This window comes from Ruditapes philippinarum, unplaced genomic scaffold (genome assembly GCF_026571515.1).
Source record: "Ruditapes philippinarum isolate M1 unplaced genomic scaffold, ASM2657151v2 ctg2072_1_1_1_1, whole genome shotgun sequence".
Lineage (NCBI taxonomy): Eukaryota > Metazoa > Mollusca > Bivalvia > Venerida > Veneridae > Ruditapes > Ruditapes philippinarum.
Genome location: NW_026853579.1, coordinates 15,925 through 34,142, shown reverse-complemented (window position 1 = coordinate 34,142; position 18,218 = coordinate 15,925).

Here is an 18,218-nt window from a genome sequence, read left to right as displayed (position 1 = left end):
CTTATACAACACCCCACTACAAGGGAAACAACTTAAACAAAATCCCCCTGACTCACAAAACAAGGGAAACAACTTAAAACATCTCATTTATTAAATACAAGGAAACAATCCAACTCCCTCTGATAATACAAAACAAGGGAAACAACTTAAATACATCTCAAAGTTTATTAAATATAAGGGAAACAACAATTACAATCCAATATTTTGTGATATTCTCTTATATCATTTATATCAGACGGGAGAATTATTTGAAAGCCATACAATCTGTCATAGGAACATGAAAGAATTCAATATGTAAAGATGAAATATAGATTTTCTATTATAACAAGTGACTGGCCTACAAGTCTCTATGACGATTCCTGTCAGTTAACATTCTCTCTTTAAATACAGCTACATTCTGTTATACAATATAGCTACATTCTCTTATACAATATAGGACATTCTCTTATACAATATAGGTCAATACTGGAACTGATGTTCTGTCTAAATGTAACAGAAATTGAGAATACATATACATGAATTTAAATCAAATCTACAGATCGATTGATGTTCATACTCCTAAGAAATTTGTTTTTGCAAGCACAGCAATGTGTAGGATGATTATCACAAAACTATTAAAGCATTGTAATGTGTCAATAGTTAGAACTGTTCACTATTTACGGGAGATAATGTGTAAGTACCCTGATAGCTTAGTAGTTTAGAAAATTGTGAACAATTTATATACATTGTACTTAAATACAATAAACAATTTGTTCACTAAAAACAAGAAAATCTTTAACCCAAACCCTGCTTAGGCTCTCCTGCCTCTAGTATAAATGGAGTATAACAATACTGTGTATGTGGCTACAAGCTAAATCAAAATGTAAGAAAAATATGTAAATTCTTCATGTATAAGGAATACAGAAAAAACTCTGCCATGATACTTCCATATAACTGAAGAAGATGTTAATTGACAGGAATTAACTAAGACTGAAACCTCTATGACCAGATATCATTAAAAAAATTTATCTAGATTACACCCAATCAAATTTGCCTGACAAAGATTACAAAAAATTGCTTCCTTAAACATACTGAAGAATCAATAAATTAGCAATTTTCAAATCATTAAGACCAGTCTTGAAATGGAGCTATACCATTAGTTAATTTCAAATCCGAATTTTTCAAATTTAGCCAATCAGATGCATGAGATACAGACTTGATTTATTAAGGTTATAAATGATATGATATAAAATATCATGGTGAAAACTTCAAGATCTGACAAAACTTGTTAAGATTGTTGAATTTGTTATTGATCTGATTATATCTTTAATCAAAATTCAAAACAGCTGTCAAACAGTTAAAAAGCTACACTATTTTCAAATTTGCAAATCAAAATAATGTTAGATCACTTCCAAATTAGAGACAACATGGTATCAAGAAGCCAAGAAAAGTTCAGTGGAAACACCTGTTCTAAGCATGTTTTGCCTATAAAATTGCCTTTGTTGCAATTTTTAACTATTTATGATTTTGGCCAAATAAAAAATTGCCCTACTGGTCATTGACCTGTCATTAAATCTGATCAATTTCTGTAGCTCAACAAAATATTCTCTATTTTTATGAGAATGCTAATGACTATTTAGAAGAACACAATTATTAGCATCCCTTTATCCTATTATTGGTATCATAATTTATTTTCATGGTAAGAGCTTTGTTTCTATAGCAATATGCAAATTTTCCATAAAGAAATACAAACTTGCTTCTAATACAGATGTCTGCCAGAACATCAAAGCAAAGCATTGCACTAACACCTTACATATTGTCAGTTCACTATTTATAGTATCATAACACTCACAAATAACCTACAGGTTTTGAGTTAATCTTAGATCGAGGCTTCATAGCTCAAAGATAACCTAGATGCTTAGAGGTCACAGATAACCTAGAAGAGATAGCCTAGAGCTCACAGATAACCAAGATGCTTAGATGTCACAAATAACCTAGAAGGTTGGAGCTCATAGATAGCCTAGAGCTCACAGATAACCAAGATGCTAAGAGGTCACAGATAACCTAGATCCTTAGAGCTCACATATAACATAGAGGCTGAAAGCTCACAGATATCATTGAGGCCACAAATAACCTAGAGCCTAGGGTCTGAGAGATAACATAGAGGTTTAAAGGCCATGTACAGCTTACCTAGAGTTCATAGATAACCTTAGAGGCTTATAGCTAACAATTTACCTAGAGGCTTAGTGCTCACAAACCACTTTGAGGCTTAGAGTTCATATATTTCCTTAGAGGCTTAGGTCTTATATAAACTAGAAACTTGTAACCCATAAATTACCTCATTTGTAGTATCATGTAACCCACACAATTCATCATTTTTAGTATCATGCATCCTGTGAAATACCTCACTTTTAGTATCATTTAACCCATAAATTACCTCATATTTAGTATCATGTAACTCACACATCTCATCAGTTTTAGTATCATGTAACCCACAAATTTCATCATTTGCAGTATCGAGTACACTATGAATTACTTCAAGTTTAGCATCATGTAACCCATAAATTACCTCTAGTTTAGTATCATGTAACCCATAAATTACCTCATATTGTATTATGGTAACCCCAAAACCTTTATCCCTTTGGGAGTATCGAGTACACTATCACATTTTTATGCGGGCCGCTGTTTTTAGAATCCAAATTTTACTCTAGTGTAAAACATCCCCTGTATTTTTAAAAATCCACAATAAGGGACAGAGGGGGTAGCATTGATCGTCATTACGGGCCGGGGTAAGAATGGGCTGCACCGTTCTCCATTACCACCACAACCTTTATGTTTAACCATTAAAAAAACATTGTAAATCCAAAAACCCATTTCCATATTTCCCCTTTTTTAACATGGGAAACTCTCCCTTTAAAGGGGACATTTCTTAAAAAGTCGCAAAAAAATTCCCGGTCATACGGGTGCCCAATTTTTTAAATACAAACCCTTTTTTTTTTTCATTTTTGACTCAATTATCTTTCAAATGTTTAAAACCGTAACACTGTTAAAAAACTGTTGTTTTTTCTTTTTCAGGCAATCACAATGACTGGTGTAGTATTTTTCAATGTTGAATTTAATTTTATAAGTCAACGTTAAATTTCTGATCCTTTTTTAAATTAATATCAAGAAACAGTGTTAACAGCAGCTGAGGTTAAACAAATACAATACATGTATACATGTATTTATTTTAAGCTGGGTTACTTAAGAAGCTACATACTAGCTATTAACTATCATCCTATAGGGAATATACTAAGACAAAAAGGTACAGATAAACATTTTCTTCCTTTATCATTACATAACACAAGGGAGACAACTATGTTTTCACCTCCTGTTAAAAAAATATCAGTCTGTTTATGCCATTTAGTGTTTCCGTATAAACATTTATCACACAATCTTCACAACTGGAGGCAGATCTTTCCTAACTCCCATAGGAAGAGTTTCTTTATATCACTGAAATGATATAGTAGTCTGTATTTCATTTTTGATTTAAAAATGACCTATTTTCTATTTCACAACAACAACAACAACTCAACACTAAATGCCTTGTAGCGAATAAATTCCACCAAAAGAATTATCAACCAATCAATTTGCTTTATATCTTTTGTGTATACTCCAGTTCCCATGTGAATCCAGTCATCCAACAAAATGAAAAAATTATATCCAGAAAACACGTTTCCTTTGATTAAAAAATGTTTTAAGCAATTTTCTCAGCAGAAGTGCGTCGTCACAGTAAATCTTAATCGTAAACCATATTGATATAAATGTATGATCAACAGACATAACATCCAATAGCAAATTTCTAAATTTCTGCCAAGCAATATCGCAAAATAATTGTAAAACTTCCCTTTATTCTGTAATAAAAATCTAATGATTGTTTTGTAATGTAACACTAAAACACCAGTTTCTAGGCAATAGCAACAAGATATGAGGGGGAAAAAATCACATTTTTCGTAAAACTTCGGGCTAATTTAAGCGTAGTATATTGATTCTCGGAATGATATTTTATTCTAGCGAACTTTTCTCTTGACTTAAGTCTTTTTGCCTTGCCATTAACATCATGTCATATGCATACAGAGTATGTGAGTAAATGAAAGAAATTTTTCTGTGTTGCCAAGGTTCAGTTACTGAAAGAATTAAGTTAACAGGGAAAACTGTAGTAGAGATTTATTGTTATATTATGCCTTGACTTAACTGGAGTGTCACATGTAAACATCCCCCCAAAAATAGTCTGTATCTGCTGAAATCATTATTGATATCTAGGCCAAAGAATTCCAGGATATTTGTTCCTCAGTCCCATCTCATTATTTTTATAAAATCATACTTTATAAGTAGGCCAAACTAATTCCAGATTTTGTGTCCTACTTGATTGTCTTTATACCTTGGCCAAAGTAATTCCAGATATTTTGTTACTCAGTCCTATTTGATTGTCCATAGAAATCATACTTTATACCTAGGCCAAAGTAATTTCAGATATTTTGTTACTCAGTCCTATTTGATTGTCCATAGAAATCATACTTTATACCTAGGCCAAAGTAATTCCAGATATTTTGTTACTCAGTCCTATTTGATTGTCCATAGAAATCATACTTTATACCTAGGCCAAAGTAATTCCAGATATTTTGTTACTCAGTCCTATTTGATTGTCTACATAAATCATACTTTATACCTTGGCCAAAGTAATACCAGATATTTGTTACTCAGTCCTATTTGATTGTCTATAGAAATGATACTTTATACCTAGGCAAAGTAATACCAGATATTTGTAACTCAGTCCTATTTGATTGTCTATAGAAATCATACTTTATACCTAGGCAAAAGTAATACCAGATATTTGTTACTCAGTCCTATTTGATTGTCTATAGTAATCATACTTTATACCTAGGCCAAAGTAATACCAGATATTTGTTACTCAGTCCTATGATCTTATTGTTTCTATAAAATCATACTTTATACCTAGGCTAAAGTAATACAAGATATTTGTTACTCAGTCCTATCTCATTGTTTCTATAAAATCATACTTTATACCTAGGCCAAAGTAATTCCAGATATTTGTTACTCAGTCCTATTTGATTGTCTATAGAAATCATACTTTATACCTTGGCAAAAGTAATTCAAGATATTTTGTTACTCAGTCCTATTTGATTGTCTATAGAAATCACACTTTATACCTAGGCCAAAGTAATTCCAGATATTTTGTTACGCAGTCCTATTTGATTGTCTATTGAAATCATACTTTATACCTAGGCCAAAGTAATACCAGATATATGTTACTCAGTCCTATTTGATCATGTCTATAGAAATCATACTTTATACCTAGGCCAAAGTAATACCAGATATTTGTTACTCAGTCCTATTTGATTGTCTATAGAAATGATACTTTATACTTAGGCAAAAGTAATACCAGATATTTGTTACTCAGTCCTATTTGATTGTCTATAGTAATCATACTTTATACCTTGAGGCCAAAGTAATACCAGATATTTGTTACTCAGTCCTATCTCATTGTTTCTATAAAATCATACTTTATACCTAGGGAAAAGTAATACCAGATTTTGTGACTCAGTCCTATCTTATTTATATAAAATCTTTTATTTTCATTGATAAAAGTATCAAGAATGGACCTGAGACTTGCTTAAATCATAAAAGCATTGTAAAATAGCATGTAAATAAATCAATTTGTAAAATATTGAGAAGTGAATAAAAAAAAATAATTTTAAAATTGTCAAAAGTACTTAAAACTTATATTAATTACCCAAACAAGGTCAAAATATGCAAAAATGCCAATACTGCATTACTTTTTAGTAACACAATAGAAATATGGTGAAAAATACTGAAAAATCATAAATCACACATGGTATAAATATCATTATTTTATCTTAAGTCTTTTTACACTCCTTAATATCTCAGTACTTTTTTCATAAGTTAGATTTCCTTGAAATATTTGTGCTCAACTGGAGGCTTGCAGCTTTATGCAAGTCAAAAATCTGAGTCAGAGCTGTATCACAGATGGAACAAGTTTGTTTTTTCTTGACCAGACCACCACACATGTCCATATTTACATCAGCTGATTTATCAGACTACTGGCATTCAATCAAAACAATCAGAAATATTTGCCAAAATAGGATATATCACAAATCATGTAAACATAAGCCACCAGATCCGTAATGTCTGTGCAATATCAAATCTTATCTGCGACTTAATATACTCTGTTGGTTACTTTATCTTATCCCTTATGAAATTGTAGCTATTTAAACTAACACAGAGCAGAACCAAATCAGTAAAGAATAATTCAATAGACTTACTGACACGAATAAAGAATATTTTGGGTTTTTCCAAACTTTCGTAGCTACAAACTAACTTTTACAATTACTGCTTCGAAAATAAGCACACAGACGGGAAATGCACCATGAAGTTTGTTTGTTTGAAAAAAACCCACATTCGTGGATAGTTCCGGGTAACATCTATTTTAAAAAATCTTACTTAATTAAGTGCTGCTTTCATATAATGACAATTCTAAGTAAAGCTGATCCAGGTAAGGATCAATCCCAAAATTTAGATGGTTACAATGCATATATCCCTAACCTGTCTTATTATGTGGATTACAATCAGATAAGATCTATCAATATACCTTCATATAAAATCAGCTCAACTCATTGTCAAATTTGTTCAATTGTAATTTTACTTAGATTATATCACAATGGGTAACAGTTGTGGGATTTAAATACAGAAATTCAGAGCTGCCAAGTGAAGTCTGGCCTGGCTCTATGCTGGTGGCAAAGTCTGATCAGCAGGTTAAGGGTTAAAGTAACATATTATTAAATTCGGATTCTTATATTCAAAACCCTTTCCCCAACATTTGTTGTTGTTGTCTTAAAAAATTATATCAACCCATGATACCAGAAATCTCATTTCCTTATGTAAAAATCTGACATGTAACAAATAAGCATATTTTTATATAGAAATGGTTTAACTGAACTGCCAAAATATGACAGAATCTAGAATTGGAAACTGGGAAGAGAAACCTTCAAGTCTCATTTGCATACAAATTCAATGTTTTATACACAGTTTGACACTAAGTCTCCTTCCTGTTGCCTTGTCATGACTGATGATTCTCAAATCAATAAACTATGTCTGTGTGCTAATAACTGATATCAGCTAGCCAATATATAAATATATCAATATAAATAATGAAGCTTCTTACAAGGGAGGTAACCTAGCAATACAAATTCCTATCTTCTTACAAGGGAGTTAACTTAGCAATACAATTACCTACCTTCTTACAAGGGAGTTAACTTAGCAATACAATTACCTACCTTCTAACAAGGGAGTTAACTTAGCAATACAATTACCTACCTTCTTACAAGGGAGTTAACTTAGCAATGCAATTACCTACCTTCTTACAAGGGAGTTAACTTAGCAATACAATTACCTACCTTCTTACAAGGGAGTTAACTTAGCAATACAATTACCTACCTTCTTACAAGGGAGTTAACTTAGCAATACAATTACCTACCTTCTTACAAGGGAGTTAACCTATCAATACAAATTCCTATCTTCTTACAAGGGAGGTTATTAAGTACCTTCTAACCTAGCTTATTCTTACAAGGGAGCCAACCTATCAATACAAATTTATATTATGACAGAATCAAGAAATGGAAAGGGAAGTGAAACCTTCAAGTCTCATATTAATTACATACCTTCTAGCAAGGGAGCTAACAAAGCTTATTCTTACAAGGGAGCTAACTTATTAAAATATAAAATATATATTGAGTGAGAGTAAAAAAATATCGTATTCCGGTACATACCGAAAAAGGCGCTTGAATGATTAATTGCTAAAATCTCGCCTTTTCACCCAAGGAAATGAACTTTAAACGTCTAATTCATCTATTTACACCAATTTATGTAGGATAATGAATGAAAAATGTAAGAATTGCCCAAAAACGTGATGATTTCTGCAAGCGTCTATAGGTACTGCTCCAACACTGTAGTGAAATAAATCCATTTTGGGAGATCAGTACCTATCTTTTTGGAAGGGAGATTACTTATCTTATTCTTACAATCTGAGGAGCTTGCTTATCGATATACAGTACAGTAAAAACTCGCTAATGAGACCAGTGAAGGGACTTTACAAATCTGGTCTTAATAGCGGGTTGGTCTCATTAATGAGTTTGGTCAAACAGAAAACCAGGCAATATATAAAGGGATACCATGTACTGTACACATGTTTAATTCTGGGCTAACCTATTTCAAATGAGAAGATATTAAGCATACACTATTATTTTTTTATTTTCATTTATTTTCTTTTACTTTTTAACATTATAAATTTTTTAAACTTTTTTAGAGGTTCAAAATGTATTATGAATGTCTTTAAACACAAACATACTTTTACATTCTTGTTAAAAGAATGACATGACTTACTCAATTAAATCACCATTTTACTACAAAGCACATCGACCAATTAACCTTTAATTATTTTCACAGTTTTCATCGCCGATAACAACTTCAAAAACCTAATCGTATCATGTTTACGTTTGTTCAAAGAGATAATGATAGCAGCAACACCTCTAAAAAACTTATTGAAAGTTTTCTGTTCAATATTTTGTACTTTTAATCCTCCAGTTATGACATTAAAGGTGTGAAATTAAGAAATTATCGACAAGAGTATTCATTTCCTGGTTTGATACAAAGTAACCTTGACCTCTGCCGTAAATTGGATGTCGTTAAATGTCGTAAAACTAGGACAACTGTTGTTTACACTACCTGTCAAAAAGATTTCAGCAATATACATGCATGTCAATATCAAGGTGAGAAAGTGCCCGCGGTCGTATTTATGGGTTTCCAAATGTACAGAATTTACGAAATGGGACTGAATTTACTGGTCGTATTACGGAATAACGGGGTGGTCTCAAAATCGGGGTTAGCGACCATTAAAATAAAGAATAAAAAAATCGGGTCTTTGAAAAATCGTTCGTATTAGCGGGTTGGTCTCGAAAACGGGGTGGTCGTAAAGCGGGTTTTTACTGTATCTTCAATAAATGCAAGTCCACTATCTAGATGTCCATAAAATGATTTAAGATCACCTGAGGTGCATTATCATAATTATAGTGTCTTTCCAGCTTTACAAGAGGAGGTCAAGGCATTAAAAGTTTCTCCATGCATTACTTTAGATACAAGACAGCACCTGAGTAGAACCACCATCCTTCTGAAAACTAGCTTGATAGCTTCCTTACATAAAAGAATGGCAAGTCCCTTGCTGGTATCAAATGTTATAAATCCTGCATTTAGCTAGGAGACAAAATTAACCCTCTATCAAAAACCAATTCCATATACTTTAAGTTTAGGTGAGTCTTAGTCTGAGATTTCAAGCATATATTGATTAACATATCTCAATTTTATATCAAATATTATATATTTAAAGGGAGACTACTGAAACACAACATGCATTAAAAGTTGACAATATTTACTTCCCTTTAATAAAGTTGAATCAAATGAATAATTTCATTGGATTTTCTGAGAATTCAACAAACAACTAAGTAGAATTAATTAAACCCACCAGCAGTTTTATGTTTTCTTTTTCTGAAATGTGAGAAATCTCGAAGTGTTGATCATAAATAACTTGTTTGCTAATCATTATTTTCTAACAGATACAACTCCAACTCATCAAAAGAAAATGTGCCAATGCACTTGCTGACAACAATAATAATTATGTTTCAAGGTACTTGCTGACAACAAAAATATGTGCATTTTTTATACACTGGCTGACAACAAGAATATGTGCCAAAGCACTTGCTAACAACAAAAATATGTGCATTTTTTATACACTGGCTGACAACAAGAATATGTGCCCAAGCACTTGCTAACAACAAAAATATGTGCATTTTTTATACACTGGCTGACAACAAGAATATGTGCCAAAGCACTTGCTGACAACAAGAATATGTGTCCAAGCACTTGCTGACAACAAGAATATGTGCCCAAGCACTTGCTGACAACAAGAATTTGTGCATTTTTTATACACTGGCTGACAACAAGAATATGTGCCAAAGCACTTGCTGACAACAAGAATATGTGTCCAAGCACTTGCTGACAACAAGAATATGTGTCCAAGCACTTGCTAACAACAAAAATATGTGCATTTTTTATACACTGGCTGACAACAAGAATATGTGCCAAAGCACTTGCTGACAACAAGAATATGTGTCCAAGCACTTATTGACAACAAGAATATGTGCCCAAGCACTTGCTGACAACAAGAATTTGTGTCCAAGCACTTATTGACAACAAGAATATGTGCCAAAGCACTTGCTGACAACAAGAATATGTGTCCAAGCACTTATTGACAACAAGAATATGTGCCCAAGCACTTGCTGACAACAAGAATTTGTGTCCAAGCACTTGCTGACAACAAGAATATGTGTCCAAGCACTTGCTAACAACAAAAATATGTGCATTTTTTATACACTGGCTGACAACAAGAATATGTGCCAAAGCACTTGCTGACAACAAGAATATGTGTCCAAGCACTTATTGACAACAAGAATATGTGCCCAAGCACTTGCTAACAACAAGAATTTGTGCATTTTTTATACACTGGCTGACAACAAGAATATGTGCCAAAGCACTTGCTGACAACAAGAATATGTGTCCAAGCACTTGCTGACAACAAGAATATGTGCCCAAGCACTTGCTGACAACAAGAATATGTGCCCAAGCACTTGCTGACAACAAGAATATGTTCCCAGGTACTTGGTGACAACAATAATATATTCCCAGGTACTTGCTGACAACAAGAATAATTATGTGCCATTAGGCACTTGCTGAGAACAAGAATATGTGCCCAAGCACTTGCTGACAACAAGAATATGTGCCCAGACACTTGATGACAACAAGAAACATGCCCCACAACAAGAATATGTGCACAGGCACTTGTTGACAAATGTGTTCATGTACATTACGATAGCAACAACTCAAAGTGTTGGCCCAAGCACTTGATGAGAAATGTGTCCATGTACATAACGATAACAACAACTATATTGGCCCAAGCACTTGATGACAAATGTGTTCATGTACATTACTAGAACAACAACTCTATAGGCCCAAGCACTTGATGACAAACAAAAATATGTGACTGTGAACTTGCAGATGACAATCATCCTAAAAAGTTTTGGTTGGAATCCCTTGAGAAATGTAGGATAAAATATTGAAGGCTGATCTCACTTTGATCAACAAAGCCAACTTTATATTTCTGAACTTACTAATTTTGTCACATCTAAAGCTAATTTTGTCACATCTAAAGTGTAAAATGTTTAATTAATCATTCTACAATTACTCTCAGGCATCTAGCTTTGATTACTGTTACAGAAACAGTTGTTAAATATTTACAGACCACAATCAAAGTCTGAAGCATGGATATTTTAACCATAAATTGAATTCAAATGACTGCGTAATCCTAGAGTACATTCCCATAAAAAACTGATCTCCAATAAAATCCAACCTCCCAATAATTTTCAAACCTCAGACATAAAAAATTTGCCTTTAGAAGTTGTTTTTTTTGTATTGAGCCAGCATTTTTTAATGGAAATAGACCTTGTATTTGACTGGCATGGATGGAGAAAAGACATGTTTTAGACTGGTAAAATGAATGTTCCTGCCAATATATGTTCAATGGAACAAGACATGTTAACTACCACACATGGCACCGTCTGCCAATCTTGATTTCCCTTGAAATGAAATTTATGATCATATTCCCTCAACGCATCAATCTATGTTTGAATAATTTTCTCCTTTTTTTGGCAAAATATATATCATGGATTGAGGTCAATTTTTTTTTTCAAACAAACAAAACAGCATTCTATGAATCATCAAAGCAACATTAAATCAACAACAAAAATAATCAACAACAAAAATTATGAAATAAAGTTACAAATCAGTAAATTAACAATAAATCAATTCAACAATTATATATTAATTATAAACCTCAACATAATATAATTTAATTTTCCTATCAATACAATACAAAATTTTCTATTGTCCTACATCGTTTGAGTTATTGCCCCTGATTTTTTTTTGATTTTTTTATATTTGCACAAAAACTGTATAATTTTGCAAACTAAAAATGTATGTTTGTAAATGCATGTATTTGTAATAAATTTATAAAAGTGATCAGTGTTAGGGTATTCTAGTTTAATGAAAAACAAATTTCAACTTTTTTTCCCCAAAAAACAAGGGCAATAACTCATAATAAGACAGTGTCTTGCTCAATAAAACAACTGAATTTTATAGCATGAATAATAAAGAAAATACAGTTACTCTTGGTAAATTTTACCAAGGGTAGTAATCTTATGTTTCCTGTGTAAATAAACTTCTGATGGAGTTAATCAAACCTACAATTATTTATTGTGATTTCTCCGCACAAACAATAATCACTGACATTTTCTAAAGTAAAGTAAAATCAATACATTCCTATAAATCAGTGCTTTGCAATTACATTAATGGCTGCAGACAATCAAATTAATACGTGGCAATAGTTAGTGTTTGTATACAACACTTCATCTTCAACAATACCCTATTAACATTACATTAAATGTCTTGTTTGAGAAGTTTACACAACTGGGGCTGGCTAGACATACACATGAAGTTTGCTTGCTTTTCTCGTCTTGTGGGTTTTATGGCAGTCATTTTATATATAGCTATAATTTACAGCTTTTATGGTGAAGTATGAAATAGACATCAAGACATAGAAATCAAGTTAATGTTTAAATATTGTTTTAAGGCTTGCATCTTAGTAAAGGTCCAGGTCATCTTAATAAAAATCAAGGTCATAAAGGATATCTTAGTAAAGGTCAAGGTCATCTTAATAAAAATCAAGGTCATAAAGGTCATCTTAGTAAAGGTCAAGGTTAAAATTTAGCTCTGCTAAATGACTTAATTTCTGTCATAATAAAAACTCATGACTTAAATCAATATTTTAAAAATTCAATTATTAGATAATTTCTTTATATCACAATTTTGCCAAAAATAACCATTCTTCTATATTAATTTTTGACACGATAATATAGATATGTCTACCTAAATAATATCAGCACCATTATTTAATATTAAATTTCATAAACATGGCTATTGCTAAAAGACTTGAAAAGACCTATTTCAAAACATTTTTAGCTTTGAAATAGATTTCTCCCAGAAATACCACAAATCATTTTTGGTAGAATTTAATACAAAGTATCCTGCACAAAAGACTGACCTATAGATAACCATCTTCAAGGTTTTATTACATTAAATGAGAAACTTTTTTGTCTTTCCTTTACAAAACGATCTTTTAGCATTGAAAAAGATAACCATAGGGATTATTTCTTAATATAACAATGGCTCCATAAGAACATAGCCAAATCCAGACATACAAATATCATAATCTACTTTTATTCTTATTGATATCTTTTCCTGTATTTTAGTATAACTACCATATTGTCTCTAGCTGATGCACAAGATTTTCAGATTTTTTTGTTTTTGGAGGGGGGTTTACATCACACCAACACAATAAAGGCCATATGGCAACTTTTTAGATTTACTGGTGGAGGTAAACCTTAAGTGCCCCTCCGTAGATTATTTCAGGCACAAATGGGCGCATCTAAGTAGAACCACCGGCTTTCTGTAAGCTAGCTGGATAGCTTCGATTCTCACATGAAAGAATCCAATGCCCCTGTCAAGCTTTGATCCCACAGCTGTGACGGGCATGTTATTCAAAGTCAACGACCGTAACCACTTGGTCATGGATGCCCCAGCAGTGCTAGTATTAGTAAACAAGAGCGATCAGTAATCACATGTGTCGCCTCATGATGGCCAATTTCATGTTGGGACAAATTTTGTGACTGACAGACAGACAGACGGACAGTGCACAACTAGACTTTGTACTGATCATTCCTGTAAAGTTTGGATAAAATTGCACCAGTAGTTTATGAGGAGTAGTCCGGACAAGCTTTTGCGTATCTGGCAACACACAGAAAAAAACACCTTTTTATCAAAGGACCATAACTCGGCCAAAAATCATTCAACCAGAAAACCCGTGCAATATGCGCAAGGACTTGAGCTACAGATCAATCCTGTAAAGTTTCATTGAAATTGCATTAGTGGTATAAGAGAAGTAGTCTGGACAAACTTTAAAAATAAAAATTATTAAGGGCCATAACTCAAACAGAAATCATTGAACCTGAAAATGCTGACAATATGCACAACTAGACTTGGTACTAATCATTCCTGTAAAGTTTGGATGAAATTGCACCAGTAGTTTATGAGGAGTAGTCCAGACAGGCTTTTGTGTATCTGGCAACACACAGAAAAAGAAACCTTTTTATCAAAGGGCCATAACTCGGCCAAAAATCATTCAACCGGAAAACCCGTGCAATATGCGCAAGGACTTGAGCTACAGATCAATCCTGTAAAGTTTCATTGAAATTGCATTAGTGGTATAAGAGAAGTAGTCCGGACAAACTTTAAAATTAAAAATTATTAAAGGGCCATAACTCTGACAAAAATCATTGAACCGGAAAATCCTGACAATATGCACAACTAGACTTGGTACTGATCATTCCTGTAAAGTTTGGATGAAATTGCACCAGTAGTTTATGAGGAGTAGTCCGGACAAGATTTGTGACGGACGGACGGACAGACAGACAGACGGACGACGGAGAAGTGATCCCTATATGTCGCCACTACTCCGTAGAGGCGACACAATAACCAATCAGGATGAATATGGCTTCTTGCAATGTGTATACGAGTAGCTTGTTCTTTATATTTCTGCGGCAATAAAACTTGTTCTCATTTGTCATTAGGAGAATTAAAGTATCACAATATGCATAATTAATATCTTTGGCCAATCTTTTCACAGAGTTTTCTAGCATACATGCTGTTTACAAGTTTAGAGTTTATAATCTTTGTAAAATATGCTTATAACTTCAAATCTAAGAAAACTTTAAGGTTCATTATTTCTTTCCACTTTCTTTCCCAGTGTTTCAAATCTTAATAACTTTGTTTTTTGTTCTAATACGGGGCATTGATATGATTTATTGTCATATACAGGAGAATGGTGGGGTGGCCATTATAATCAGTATGACTTCCTATGAAATTAAGAAACTTTAATAATAATGACACTAGGATTCACACTTTTATTAGTGTTGAAAAAAAAAAAAACAGATGGAAATAATCACCATAGCTGTCAACTGAAAGTTATAAACAAGAATTACTGACATTTATATGATACAATGGCATCTTAAAGAAAATCCCAAAATCAATTTTCTATATTATACAAGTACATGTAAAATATTGCTATAATAGGAATGAATATAAAAGCCTGTATTGTCAGGAATGGACGAGAAATATTTTAACAATGTGAAGAATAAAAATGTCTTGATATGACTGAATCTTCAATATTTACTGTAGATGTTTTAAGTAAACTATTGTCATAAATAACTCAGTGTCACTTTGTGCTGACAGGAATGGCAGAAAAAACAACTGTTGTACAAAATAGCATTTATGTTCAACAAAACTTATATGTTCAACAAAACTTATATAACATAATTGTATTGGAAAAGTCTGTCTTTATCATAAAATCAAAAGTACATTGTCAATAACACAATACATGACATGGTTGTCCCCCTTTCATACATCAACCATAATGTTGATAGCAAATATATGACATGGTTGCCCCCCCTTTCATTCATACATCAACCATAATGTTTGATGACATGGTTGCCCCCCCCCCCCCCCTTTGCTTTGTCAATAGCAAATATATGACATGGTTTGCCCCCCTTTCATACTTCAAACCATAATCCGTTGATAGCACATACAATTGACATGGTTGCCCCCCTTTCATACATCAACCATAATGTTGATAGCACATACAATTGATATGGTACCCCCCCTTTGTCAATAACACAATACATGACATGGTTGTCCCCCTTTCATACATCAACCATAATGTTGATAGCACATACAATTGACATGGTTGTCCCCCTTTCATACATCAACCAGTAATGTTGATAGCACATACAATTGACATGGTTGCCCCCCTTTCATACATCAACCATAATGTTGATAGCACATACAATTGACATGGTTGCCTCCCTTTCATACATCAACCATAATGTGATAGGCACATACAATTGACATGGTTGCCTCCCTTTCATACATCAACCATAATGTTGATTAGCACATACAATTGACATGGTTGCCCCCCCCTTTCATACATCAACCATAATGTTGATAGCACATACAATTGACATGGTTGCCTCCCTTTCATACATCAACCATAATGTTGATAGCACATACAATTGACATGGTTGCCCTCCCTTTCATACATCAACCATAATGTTGATAGCACATACAATTGACATTGGTTTGCCCCCTTTCATACATCAACCATAATGTTGATAGCACATACAATTGACATGGTTTGCCCTCCCTTTCATACATCAACCATAATGTTGATAGCACATACAATTGACATGGTTGCCTCCCTTTCATACATCAACCATAATGTTGATAGCACATACAATTGACATGGTTGCCCCCCTTTCATACATCAACCATAATGTTGATAGCACATACAATTGACATGGTTGCCCCCCTTTCATACATCAACCATAATGTTGATGACATGAATGCCCCCCCCTTTGTCAATAGCAAATATATGACATGGTTGCCCCCCTTTCATTCATACATCAACCATTAATGTTGATGACATGGTTTGCCCCCCCCCCCTTTGTCTTTGTCAATAGCAAATAATTATGACATGGTTGCCCCCCTTTCATACTTCAACCATAATGTTGATAGCACATACAATTGACATGGTTGCCCCCCTTTCATACATCAACCATAATGTTGATAGCACATACAATTGACATGGTTGCCCCCCTTTCATACATCAACCATAATGTTGATAGCACATACAATTGACATGGTTGCCTCCCTTTCATACATCAACCATAATTTGATAGCACATACAATTGACATGGTTGCCCCCCTTTGTCAATAGCAAATACATGACATGGTTGCCCCCCTTTCATACATCAACCATAATGTTGATAGCAAATATATTGACATGGTTGCCCCCCTTTGTCAATAGCAAATATAATATGACATGGTTGTCCCCCTTTCATACATCAACCATAATGTTGATAGCACATACAATTGACATGGTTGCCCCCCTTTGTCAATAGCAAATATAATATGACATGGTTGCCCCCCTTTCATACATCAACCATAATGTTGATAGCAAATATATGACATGGTTGCCCCCCTTTCATACAACAACCAAGTGACAAAAATGAAATGTAGTTATACTATAATGGTGAATCATCATTGAAAATATTACATACTTATAATTCATATGCAAGTTTTTCACTGTGACATTAAATTTCTAAAAAAGTATGTTATGCTTAACGAATATTTGTATGTACACATACAATAAATCATCTCAAAACAATTATATCTTATATTTTTTCTTCTTTATAAAATGTCCAATTATACCGTGCAGGGTTAGAATTTTAAATTTGCAATTCATACAGATAAGGGCATAGAAATCTGATATTCTTGTTGCAGCATTTCGCTGCATACCCAGGAGTCTGTAAATTATCCAGAAAATCTAATTACAAAATGAAATTGAATAATCTATTCTAAACCCTCTTTAAAAAGCCAGAAAACAGCATTAAAGTTTAAATTAAGTCAAAGAAATAACACAAACCAAATCACATAGTATAAATTAACCCAAATAAAAAGCATAAAAATAAATAAATTAGTTTAGCATTGCTTGAGAGTTTGAATAGAATGAAATACATAATATCCATAGGGGAACTTTGCCTAATTTTAATAACTTGATCTCGGAAAATTAAAAGTTGCTATGATTTCAACTAAAGTATAAACAACAGAGATCTTATTCAATGTTGTTTTTATTCATATAATAAAGGCAAGAAATTGAGGTCTCATACAGTTTTAAATAGCTGAAAAGCAAAGAAACTGTCCTAAACCAATGTTGCATTAATGTCATTATAAAATATTTAATATGACACCGATGTTGAATTCATGAATTTAACAAAGAAAGCTGAGTCAGGCAGCATGGCCGAATGGTTAATATGTCAGACTTAGTAATCTAAGGATTGCTGACTCACTGCAGCGTTGTTTCAAACCCTGTCAGCGGCAAGCCG